General features: G+C 43.4%; 1 protein-coding gene across 1 annotated transcript in view; it reads left to right on the forward strand.

Annotated features, from left to right (window-relative positions):
- Positions 1-306: 306 nt before the first annotated feature.
- Positions 307-12717, forward strand: part of znf366 (zinc finger protein 366) — a 64807-nt gene continuing 52396 nt past the window's right edge. The window contains exon 1 of the mRNA XM_068029561.1: positions 307-506. The gene's annotated coding sequence lies outside the window, so the exon portion shown is untranslated. The remainder of the gene's footprint in view (positions 507-12717) is intronic.

Below are 12717 nucleotides of genomic sequence, written 5' to 3' on the forward strand. Positions count from 1 at the left end.
GCCAATACAAAATGTTTTCTGTTCACTGGTTTCTGGTAGATTGTGCTTGAATACTTATTTTTCTATAGAAATAACACACCCCTCTAAGCAAGCAGTGCCCCAATCTAGGCTGGGAATGAAGGCTCAAACTTCTATCTAATTTCCTTTTTTGTTGTTTCCATATGAATCTTTTTTTTTCTCAGAGAAAGATGACTATCTGGAGTTTCCTTATTTTTTTGCAGGAAGTCAAAGGGCTGTTGGCTTCCTCTCCCCTCCCTTCCTTCCTTTTTTTTTCCGAAGGTACTCATCTGTAAAAAAAAAGAGAACGAAGTAATTCTGTTCCTGTTCTCCTTCGTGGGTAGCTTCAAACACCACCATGATTAGTTCCTTCTTTTAATCAAATTGATGTGAGGAGGCTGTGAGGAGTAGGTAGACAGTCGTGTGCTCTGTAGACAATAAAGAAACTCGCCGGTCAGTTGCACTGAGAAATGTGGATTTGAGCTCTTGACAACTAAATTCACTGAAAGGTAATCTCCTTATGATTTTTAGTCTAAGACAATGTAATACTTGAACGAATGCAAATAATTACAAATTTCTCAAATCTCATAGGATTCATATAGTGTTACAAATCTGTTCACTGGTTTAGAGGACCTTCACTTGTAATTCTATGGTTGTAAGATTATTATATTTTTAGAAAGAAAAAAATAGGAAGTTGTTATGAATGCAAGTGTTGGGTGACCAGTAATAGATATTCTGCTCTTCTACCAACTGTGCATGTTTATCATTGTTCTGAAAAAGTTTGAGATCAAAATCTACAAATGATCAATCTTTCAGCAGAGCTTCCCTTTGCATTCAGTCTCAGCGCTTTAAGTTAGTTCTTCAAAACTGTATTTTGCACATGTTTAGAAATGAGATAATGCTAATGCTTATATTTGGCCAGCTGAATAATTTGTGTACGACTCAAAATGTAGAACTATATTCGCCCAAGTGTTCAGATTTTACTGATATTACTTAATTTGTAAGTTCAAATAATTAGCGGAATAATATTTAGTAAAATTTATTTGTAAGTATTTGCTCTGTTAAACTTTTAATAGACTCATATTGAACCTTGATAAATATTGTTAAAAGATTTGGGATTATCAGATTCTCTTACCTTTAACATAGTGCGACAGAAGTGTCAATGGCATACAACATTACAGAGAGACACACAATACTGATATTATGTGATGCATAGCAATCATGAAATCAGATTGAAATCTGCACACTGTACTGTGTGAACACATCACGCTGAGTAAAAACACTAAATAATATCAATGTTTAAGCTCAAAGAGAAAAAGCACACATTTGAACAGTTTTAATTTTATTTTCAAAAGGCTACTTTTTATCTTTATTAGTTTAGGAATTTTGGAGTCATTTTCCAATCAAAGTTCAAAAATGATAGGAAAATAAACTGGTGACTTCTGTCAGGTAACAGGCTGTGAAGTCAAACATGATTTTGTTGTGCAAAATAGACCTGTGTCCTTCAGGTACCAAACTAATTGCAATGGACAATGTTTAGCAGAAGAAAAACTATGAGCGGTTTTAAAGTAATTCACACACACCCAATGGTTAGAAGAATAGGATAGTCTCCAAGATTCACCAACAAAAATAATTATTCTGTGGGATAGTCATGCTTCAAATGCAGAAGGACAAACTGAAACTAAAAGTATTAAAAACGGGAAGTGTTAATCCCTCTATCAGCATATAAAGGTAAATTCCCAGAGAGAAATGAAAAAAAAACTGCTACAACAAAAACACAGTCCTGCCCTTTTGCCAGTGAAGAGTATCATGTTCAAATCAGCAGAGATGTCTACTCATTTTCACTTCTCTATTTCAACAATCCATTTCAAAACTGTTCACAGATTTCCATTGAAATACCCACTGTCAACAATCCATTTCAAAACTGTTCACAGATTTCCATTGAAATACCCACTGTCAACAATTCCAATGTTTTGAGGTGTTAGTCCATAAATTTCCACAAGAGATCCTGCACAACGTTTTCTAAGTGAATAAGCACACTTACATAAGCTTATTTTTTTAAACAGTTCTAACTGCACAATGTGCATCATTGCAGTGAAGCTCTTTGAATGATTCTCTGAGACCTGATCAGGTGCTATATCAATACAAGTTTTTTATTTTACTTCAGAAGTTCTGCTCTGGTAACTTATGACAACAATGTTTGTATGACAGGGAAAGAAAGGTTAGTATTTCCATATATCAGCTATAATGAAATCCTTATGCTCTAAACACACTGAATAGCGCAAATAAAATAATGGCAAAATTATGTACTGCAAAAAAAAAACTAGTGGGATAGCATATTGCCCTTTCACCCTTGGAAGTTGAGTTCAAAGCCAGCTCAGACTGGTAGAAAGTTTTGTTGCTCTGTTGAGTGGAATGGGTTAAATTTACACTGTATTAGTAATGAATGTATTAACATGTTTGTATGAAATTCTTTTGTCTGCTTATTTTACATTTGTTTTAAAGTTCACTGTAGGCATTGATTATGCACACAATTCAGCAAGGATGGGCAATCTTATTTAAAAAGATCAGAGCAACACCAGTGTAGGAAATGGAAACGTCACACTGATGAAGTAAAGAATGTTTTTGTGGGATAAAAACAAACAACAACAACTTTTATTTATATAGCACAGTGTTGTCTAACGTATGGACCGTGGGTCACGATCCGACCCGCCAAAGGTTTCAATCCTGACATTGGGAACAGCAGTTTTTGAACTTCGGACAGATTCATGATTTTTTTAAAAGCCGGCAAGAAAACCCCGAATCTGTCCGAAGTTCAGAAACTACTGTTCCCGATGTTAGGATCTGTCAGCTGTGAAACTGATTTGAGATTTAAATAAACTGATCAACCATCTGCTGAGCGTTGCCGCTCTCTGCAGCTGTCAGCGAGAGAGAAAGGGGTCGGTGGGGGGGGGGGGGGAACAGAGAGAGAGAGAGAGATGGGGGGGCAGAGAGGGCAGAGAGAGAGGGGGCAGAGAGAGAGAGGGGCAGAGTGAATGGGGGCAGAGAGAGAGTGGGGGGCAGAGAGAGAGAGGGGGCAGAATGGGGGGCAGAGAGAGGGGGCAGAGAGAGATACGGAGAGAAAGGGGGACAGAGAGGGAGAGAGAGTGATCAAGATCACTCCTGACAGAATGGCATCTATCCAGAATACTGTGCATCCCTACAAGTGTGCAGGCAAACATTGATTACTTGTGTAAGCAAAAAAATGCCAGGTATCTCACTCATAAAATGTCCAACATAGTGAAGAGAAAGTCAGTGAATAAATTAGTCTTCTCATTTAAAGCTTCTTCACAAAAATGCACCTTTGTTGTTGTTTTAATTAATGGTAAGATAACTTTTAATGCCTTTATCTTTCCAAAATTGATTCATTGGCCCCCGCATATAAGACAAAACTGTAATGTGACCCCCCATGTGACCCCCCATAAGAAAATGTACAAAGGCACTTCACAGGAGCCCTATAAATCAAGATTTGACACTGAGCCTCATTAGGCGATATTTGGACAGCTGGCCAAAAGCTTGGTCAAAGAGGTAAGTTTTAAGGATCATCTTAAAGGAGGAAAGAGAGCTAGAGAGGCGGAGCGGTTTAGGGACGAATTCCAGGCTTAGGCAGCTGAAGGCATGGACACCAATGGTGCAGTAATTAAAATTGGAAATGCTCAAGAGGCTAGAATTTGATGAACGCAGATATCTCAGAGGGTTGTGGGCTGGAGGAGATTACAGAGATTGGGAGGGTCAAATCCATGGAGGCGTTTGAAAATAAGGATGGGAATTTTAACATTCAGGGATTGCTTAACTGGGAGCCAACGTAGGTCAGCAAGTACACTGTTGGAACTTGGTGTGAGTAAAGACATGGGCAGCAGTGTTTTGGATGACCTCAAGTTTACGGAGGGTAGAGTGTGTGAGGCTGGCCAGGAATGCGTTGGACTAGTCAAGTTTAGAGGTCACAAAGGATAAAATACACAACATTTTTAAAAATTCATTCTTTGGATGTGAATGTTGCTGGCAAGGGCAGCATTTATTGCCCATTCCTAATTTCCCTTGAGAAGATGATGGTGAGCCGCCTTCTTGAATTGCTGCAGTCCATGTGGTGTAGGTACACCCACAATGCTGTTAGGAAGGGAGTTCCAGGATTTCACCCAGCAGCAGTGAAGGAATGGTGATATAGCTCCACATCAGGATGGGGTGTGACTTGGAGGGAAACCTGCAGGTGGTGGCGTTTCCATGTGTCTGCTGCTCTTGTCCTTCTAGGTGGTAGAGGCTGCGGGCTTAGAATGTGCTGTCGAAGGAGCCTTAGTGAGTTGCTACAGTGCATCTCGTAGATGGTACACACTGCTGCCGCTTTGCGCGGTGGTGGAGGGAGTGAATGTTTAAGGTGGTGGATGGGGTGACAATCAGGCAGGCTGCTTTGTCTTGGATGATGTCGATAGTGCTATCAAGCTTTGTCTTGAATGTTATTGGAGCTTCACTCATCCAGGCAAGCAGAAAGTATTTCACTACTCTCCTGACCTGTTCTTGTAGCCATAGTATTTATATTGCTGGTCAAGTTACGTTTCTGAATGTTGATGTTGGGGGATTCAGCAATGGTAACTCCATTGAATGTCAAGAGGAGATGGTTAGATTGTCTCTTGATGGAGATGGTCGTTGCCTGACACTTGTGTGGCATGAATGTCACTTTCCATTTATCAACTCAAGCCTGAATGTTGCCCATGTCTTGTTGCATATGGTCATGGACTGCTTTAGTATCTGAGGAGTCACGAATGGTACTGAAAACTGAGCAATCATAAGCAAACATCCCCACTTCTGACCTCATGATGGAGGGAAGGTTGTTGATGAAAAAGCTGAAGATGAATGGGCCTAGGACACTACCCTGAGGAACTCCTGCAGCAGTGCCCTGGGACCTCCAACAACGACCACCATCTTCCTTTGTGCTAAGTATGACTCAAACCAGTGCAGAGTTTTCCTCCTGATTCCCATCGACTTCAATTTTGCCAGGGCTCCTTGATGCCATACTCAGTCAAATGCTGCCTTGATGTCAAGGGCAGTCATTCTGACCTCACCTATGGAATTCAGCTCTTTTGTCTATGTTTGGACGAAGGCTGTAATACGAGTGACCATGGTGGAACTCAAATTGAACATCGGTGAACAGATTGTTGCTGAGGAAGTGCTGCTTGATAGCGCTGTAGACCACACATTCCACAGAGCCATAGAACCGGAAAAAAGTTACGATACAGAAAAAGGCCATTCAGCCCATCATGTCTGTGCCAGCCGAAAAAACTAGCCGCCCAATCTAATCCCACTTTTCAGCACCTGGTCCATAGCTGCAGGTTACAGCACTTCAGGTGCAGGTCCAGGTACCTTTTAAATGAGTTGAGGGTTTCTGCCTCCACCACTGATCCTGGCAGTGAAATCCAGACACCCACCACCTTCTGGGTGACAAAGTTATTCCTCACGTCCCCTCTAATCCTTCTACCAATCACCTTAAATCTGTGCCCCCTGGTAATTGACCTCTCCACTACAGGAAACAGGTCCTTCCTGTCTCTTCTATCTAGGCCACTCATAATTTTGTACACCTCAATTAAATCACCCCTCAGCCTCCTCTGTTCTAAGGAAAACAACCGTAGCGTATCCAATCTTTCCCTTGAGCTGCAATTTTCAAGCCTTAGCACCAATCTTGTAAATCTCCTCTGCACTCTCTCCAGAGTAATTGTGGCTATGATGGATTGGGATACATTACTTATAGGGATGACGGTGGATAGGTAATGGCAAACATTCAAAGAGCGCATGGATGAACTGCAACAATTGTTTATTCCTGTCTGGCGCAAAAGTAAAACGGGAAAGGTAGCCAAACCTTTAGGTTACAAGGGAAATTAGCGATAGCATTAGATCCAAGGAAGTGGCATACAATTTCGCCAAAAGAAAAACAAACCTGAGGATTGGGAGCAGTTTAGAATTCAGCAAAGGAGGACCAAGGGATTGATTAAGAAGGGGAAAATAGAGTACGAGAGGAAGATTGCGGGGAACATAAAAACTGACTGTAAAAATTTCTATAGGTCTGTGAAGAGAAAAAGATTGGTGAAGACAAATGTAGGTCCCTTACAGTCAGAAACAGGGGAATTTATTATGGGGAACAAAGAAATGGTTGACCAGCTAAATGCATACTTTGTTTCTGCCTTCACAAAGGAGGACACAAATATCATACCAGAAATGTTGGGGAACACAGGGTTTAGTGAGAGAGAGGAACTGAAGGAAATCAGTATTAGTAGAGAAATGGTGTTGGGGAATTTGATGGGATTGAAAGCCGATAAATCCTCAGGGCCTGATAATCTACATCCCAGAGTACTTAAGGAAGTGGCCCGAAAAATAGTGGATGCATTGGTGGTCATCTTCCAAGATCCTATAGACTCTGGAACGGTTCCTACAGATTGCAGGGCAGCTAATGTAACCCCACTATTTAAAAAGGGAGGTAGAGAGAAAGCAGGGAATTATAGACCAGTTAGCTTGACGTTGGTAGTGGGGGAAATTCTAGAGTCCATTATAAAAGATTTTATAGCAGAGCACTTGGAGAACAATGGTAGAATTGGACAGAGTCAGCATGGATTTACGAAAGGGAAATCATGCTTGACAAATCTTCTAGAATTCTTCGAGGATATAACTGGTAGAGTTGATGAGGGGGAGCCAGTGGATGTGGTTTATTTGGACTTTCAGAAGGCTTTCGACAAAGTCCCACATAAGAGATTAGCGTGTAAAATTAAAGCGCATGAGATTGAGGGTAGTGTATTACGATGGATAGAAAATTGGTTGGCAGACAGGAGACAAAGAGTAGGAATAAACGGGTCTTTTTCCGAATGGCAGGCAATGACTAGTGGGGTACCGCAGGGATTGGTGCTAGGACCACAGCTATGCACAATGCATATTAATGATTTAGATGAGGGAACTAAATGTAATATCTCCAAATTTGCAGATGACACAGAACTGGGTGGTAGAATGAGTTGTGAGGAGGATGCAGAGAGGACTTGTGGTGATTTGGACAAGTTAAGCGAGTGGGCAAATGCATGGCAGATGCAGTATAATGTGGATAAATGTGAGGTTATCCACTTTGGTAGCAAAAACAGGAAGGCAGATTATTATCTGAACGGCTATAAACTGAGAGAAGGGAATATGCAACGAGACCTGGGTGTTCTCGTACACCAGACGCTGAAGGCAAGCATGCAGGTGCAACATGCGGTAAAAAAGGCAAATGGTATGTTGGCCTTCATAGCAAGAGGATTCGAATACAGGAGCAGGGATGTCTTGCTGCAATTATATAGGGCCTTGGTGAGGCCACACGTGGAATATTGTGTGCAGTTTTGGTCTCCTTATCTGAGGAAGGATGTTCTTGCTATTGAGGGAGTGGAGCGAAGGTTTACCAGACTGATTCCTGGGATGGTGGGACTGACATATGAGGAGAGATTGAGTCGGTTAGGATTATATTCACTGAAGTTCAGAAGAGTTGGGCGGGATCTCATAGAAACCTATAAAATTCTAACAGGACTTGACAGGGTAGGTGCAGGAAGGATGTTCCTGATGGTGGGGGAGTCCAGAACCAGGGGTCATAGTCTAAGGATACGGGGTAAACCATTCAGGACTGAGATGAGGAGAAATTTCTTCACCCAGAGAGTGGCGAGCCTGTGGAATTTGCTACCACAGAAAGCAGTTGAGGCCAAAACATTGTATGTTTTGAAGAAGGAGTTAGATATAGCTCTTGGATTTAAAGGGATCAAAGGATACGGGGAGAAAGCAGGAACAGGTTACTGAGTTGGAAGATCAGCCATGAATATAATGAATGGTGGACTAGGCTCGAAGGGCCGAATGGCCTACTCCTGGTCCTATTTTTCTATGTTTCTATGTAATGTGGTGACCAGAACTGTACACAGTACTCCAGCTGTGGTCTAACCAGTGATTTATACAGTTCCAGTATTACATCCCTGCTTTTGTAATCTATACCTTGGCCAATAAAGGAAAGCATTCCATATGCATTCTTCACCCCTTTATCTACCTGTCCTGCTACCTTCAGGGACCTGTGGACATACGCTCCAGGGTCTCTCACTTCCTCTCCCCCTTTCAATATCCTTCTGTTTATTGTGTATTCCCTCACTTTATTTGCCCTCCCCAAATGCATTACTTCACACTTCTCCAGATCGAATTCCATTTGCCACATTTCCAACCACTCAAGCAAATCATTGATATCATTCTGGATTCTACAGCGATCCTCTTCACTATTAACTACACGGCCAATTTTTGTATCATCCGCAAATTTCCCAATCATGCCCCCACATTTAAGTTCAAATCACTAATATATACCACAAACAGCAAGGGACCCAACACTGAGCCCCGTGGAATGCCACTGGAAACTGCCTTACATTCGCAAAAGCATCCGGCGACGATTACCCTTTGTTTCCTGTCACAGCCAATTTTGGATACAATGCGCCACATTCCCCTGTATCCCATGGGCTTTTACTTTTCCTACCAGTCTGTCATGTGGGACCTTGTCAAATGCCTTACTAAAATCCATGTAGACAACATCCACTACACTACCCTCATCAATCCTCTTTGTTATTTCCTCAAAAAATTCAATTAAGTTAGTAAGACACGACCTTCCCTTAACAAATCCATGCTGACTATCCCTGATTAATCCGTGTCTTTCTAAGTGACAGTTTATCCTATCTCTCAGAATTGATTTATTAGTTTGCCCCTCACTGAGGTCAGACTGATAATTATCAGGCCTATAATTATTTGGTCTATCCCTTGCACCCTTTTAAAACAATGATACAACGTTTTCAGACCTCCAATCCTCTGGTACCTCGCCTCTATCTGGTGAGGATTTGAAGATAATCCTCAGAGCATCTGTTATTTCCTCCCTGGCTTCCTTTAACAGCCTGGGCTGCAATCCATCCAGCCCTGGTGACTTATTCACTTTCAAGAATGCCAGACCCGCTGGTACTTCCGCTCTCATTATGCTTATCATATCTAATATTTCACATGCCTCCTCTTTAACTACAATGTCTGCATCAACCCGCTCCTTTGTGAAAACAGAGACAAAGTATTCATTAAGAACCCTGCCCACATCTTCTGCATCCACGCCTAAGTTATCTTGTACATCTCTGATAGGCCCTAGCCTTTCCTTAGTTAGTCGCTTGCTCTTAATGTACTGAAAAAACATCTTTGGGTTTTCCTTGATTTTATCTGGCCAATATTTTTCATGTCTTCTCTTTGTTTTCCTAATTTCTTTTTTTTACTTCACCCCTGCACTTTCTATACTCCTCAAGGCTTTCTCAAGTATTAAGGTTTTTGTGACTGTCCTAAGCTTTCTTTGTCTGCTTTGTCTTACCCTGTATGCTTCTAGATAACCAGGGGCTCTAGATTTGACCGTACCACCCTTTATCTATGTGGGGACATGCCAATACTGTGCCCGTAAAATCTCGCTTTTGAAGGTTTGCCACTGATTTTCCTTCAAGTAGCTGTATCCAGTCCACTTTTGCCAGATCACCTCTCAGCTTCGTAAAATTTGCCTTCCCCCAATTTAGAAATTATACTCCTGTTTTATCCCTGTCCTTTTCCATAATAATGCTAAATCTAACTATTATGGACGCTATCTCCAAAATGGTCACCCACTGCTACTTCGTCCACTTGCCCAGCTTCATTTCCTAAGATTAAATCTAGAATTGCGCCCCTCGTCATTGGGCTTGTTATGTGCTGGCTAAAAAAGTTCTCGAATGCAGTTCAAGAATTTTGTGCCCTCTGTGCTCTTCACACTAATTGTATCCCAGTTGATATTAGGGTAGTTGAAATCCCCAACTATTATTGCCTTATTGTTTTTGCACTCAGAAATTCGCCTACATATTTGTTCTTCTATCTCCTTCTCACTATTTGGGGTCTATAGTACACTCCTAGTAGTGTGGCTATTCCTTTGTTATTTCTGAGTTCAACCCATACGCCTCATTTGATGATTCATTTAGCATATCATCCCTCCTCACAGCTGTAATTGATACTTTAACCAATAATGCTATACCCCCTCCTTTTTTTATCCCCCTCTTTATCCTGCCTGAAAACTCGATATCCAGGGATATTAAGCTGCCATTTTCGCCCCTCTTTAAGCCAAGTTTCCATTATAGCAATGATATCATGTTGCCATGTGTCTATCTGTGCACCTCAGTTCATCGGCTTTATTTGCTATGCTTCTTGCTTTTAAATAAATACGTTTTAACACTGCCAACGTCCTGTGCTGCACACTTTTTAACCTTTGCTTCTTCTTCCTTTCTGAATCACTCGCTAATTTTCTACCTCCCGTTTCCTGCCCTGAATTTGTCCCATCTGAAACTGCCTTCAGGTTCCCATCCCTCTGCCACTTGCCGGATGAGTGAAGCTGGGGGAGTGCCCTCCATGGGGCACAGGGTGCCTGATCAGGATGGGCATCTCTGCCATCCTGCAAGTAGGCCACCAGGCTTTACTGGGTGGCCTCCCAGGTGCTGAAGTGCCCATCCGTCATTGGTAAAATACCACTGGCGGTGGGAAGAGGTGCTTAAGTGGCCATTAATTGGCCTAAGTGGGGGGGGGGGGGGTGCGCCAGCCACCACTTCCCCCGCCTCTGGTAAAATACCAGCAGAGGCGGGTACTTACACCCCATGGACTGCAGCAGTTCAAGAAGGCAGCTCACCACCACCTCCTCAAGGGCAATTAGGGATGGGCAATAAATGCTGGCCTAGCCAGTGATGCCAACACCCCATGAACGAATAAACAAAATCAAATTTATCAGTTCTTTGCACTAAAAATTGTGCAATTGCAGTTTATCAAAGCAACAAACAATTATATTACATTTTTGTTAGGAAACTAAAACCTTGACAGATTTTGCTCATTTCTTTTTACAAATATGCTTCGATTATGTTATGTCAGTGGTTCAAGGTAACAGACAAAAAAATGTGAGGAGCTACAAAGGGTAAAAATTTGTGAGGTCGTTTGGAGTGGGAATGGAGAATAGTGTCGGACGCACCGGCCTGGAAATCCGATGTCGTGACGTCAGTTCTGGATTTAGTCAGCAGTGGGAAAGCTGCAAGGCGGCGTTGTCACCCTGACGCAATGGGACTGCAATTTGAAATGCTAAACAGATTGTTGTAACACATTAGCGTGCAATTAATCACGATTCAATGGGGGGTTCAGAATTAAGTCAACGACGGACAGCCCTCACATACCTTCAAATCCCTGGCCGTTGAAAGGTGGCAGCACCGAGGCGAGGTCTCAATACCACAACTGGAAGGCAGCCGCGATGAGCATCGGATAGGGGAAGAGGGGGGAGTGGAGGCCATTGTCAGCCTGCAGTGTTGTGAACTCTGCAAGGGTGGGCTTGGCCTCGGGTGAGAGGACTGGGTGAGTTTGATCTCTGTGAGAGGACTGGATGGACAAACTATTGGGTATGAGGGTCAGGTAGCCATGCTTCTGTGTACTGGGCTACCTCTCAGCAATGGTAGGCACTGAGGGTCATTAGCATGTAAGCCAAGGGACAGCAAAGCCAAAGATGCCAAGGACACTTCATCACTGCAAGGACAGCCCTCTGGAGGCTGATTGATCAGCTGACATGAGTCTCATACACCTTTTTGGACCCCTGTGACGTGTTGCAGCGCCTCTGACGGAGGGAGGGCCAGGAAGCAGCTATGCCTGCCCATGAAGCTCCACAACGAGAGCAATAGCAGCCGACTATGTCAAGCAGTTCCCACCTGCCAGAGAGTTTACCGGATTCGGCTCAGCTACCTCTAAATATCCAAGTGACATTGTCAGCGAAGACTACGGCTCTCCAGGGAGGCCATCACCGACTTATGTACCATACTGCAGGACAAGTTGCATCTTATGGGATTCAGGGGTCACCCTATGCCAGTCGCCCTGAAGATCACTGTAGCACTAAACTTTTACACATCTGGATCTTTCCAGGGATCGACCGGGGATATGTGTAGGGTCTTCCAGGCAGCAGCCCACTGCTGCATCAAGGAGGTGACCAATGAGGCCCTGTTCAAGAGGGCCGGTGACTATTTGCACTACCACTGAACCTGACAGTCAGGCCGAGAGGGCCATCAGATTTGGAGCCATCACTGGATTTCCCCGGGTGCAAGGTGTGATAGACTGCACGCATGTGGCCATCAAGGCACCAATGCATCAGCCAGCCACATTCATCAGCAGGAAGGGCTTCCATTCCATCAATGTTCAACTGGTGTACAACCACCGAAAGTGTTTCCTGCAGGTGGGTGCCTACTTTCCGGAAAGCAGCCATGACGCCTACATGTTTCGACAGTCCCAAGTCCCATAGCTTTTCAGGCCTCCCGTTTGCCTTCAGGGACGGATATTTGGGGACAAGGGCTACCCATTGAAGATATGGCTATGGACGCCTGTGAGGAACCTCGCACTACAGCGGAGGAGAGATACAACACTTGCCACAGCTCCACCCGAGCGACCATCGAGCAGGCCATTGGGCTGCTGACGATGAGATTCGGGTACCTCAATTGATCTGGTGGAGCCCTGTAAAATGCCCCAGCGAGAGTCTCACATATATGGTGGTCTGCTGTGGTCTGCACAATCAAGCACTGCAGAGGAGGGAGGCCGTGCATGAAGAAGACATTCATCACCACTCCTCAACCGACGAGGAGGACGTGGAGGAGA

The sequence above is a fragment of the Heterodontus francisci genome, chromosome 4 (genome assembly GCF_036365525.1).
Source record: "Heterodontus francisci isolate sHetFra1 chromosome 4, sHetFra1.hap1, whole genome shotgun sequence".
Lineage (NCBI taxonomy): Eukaryota > Metazoa > Chordata > Chondrichthyes > Heterodontiformes > Heterodontidae > Heterodontus > Heterodontus francisci.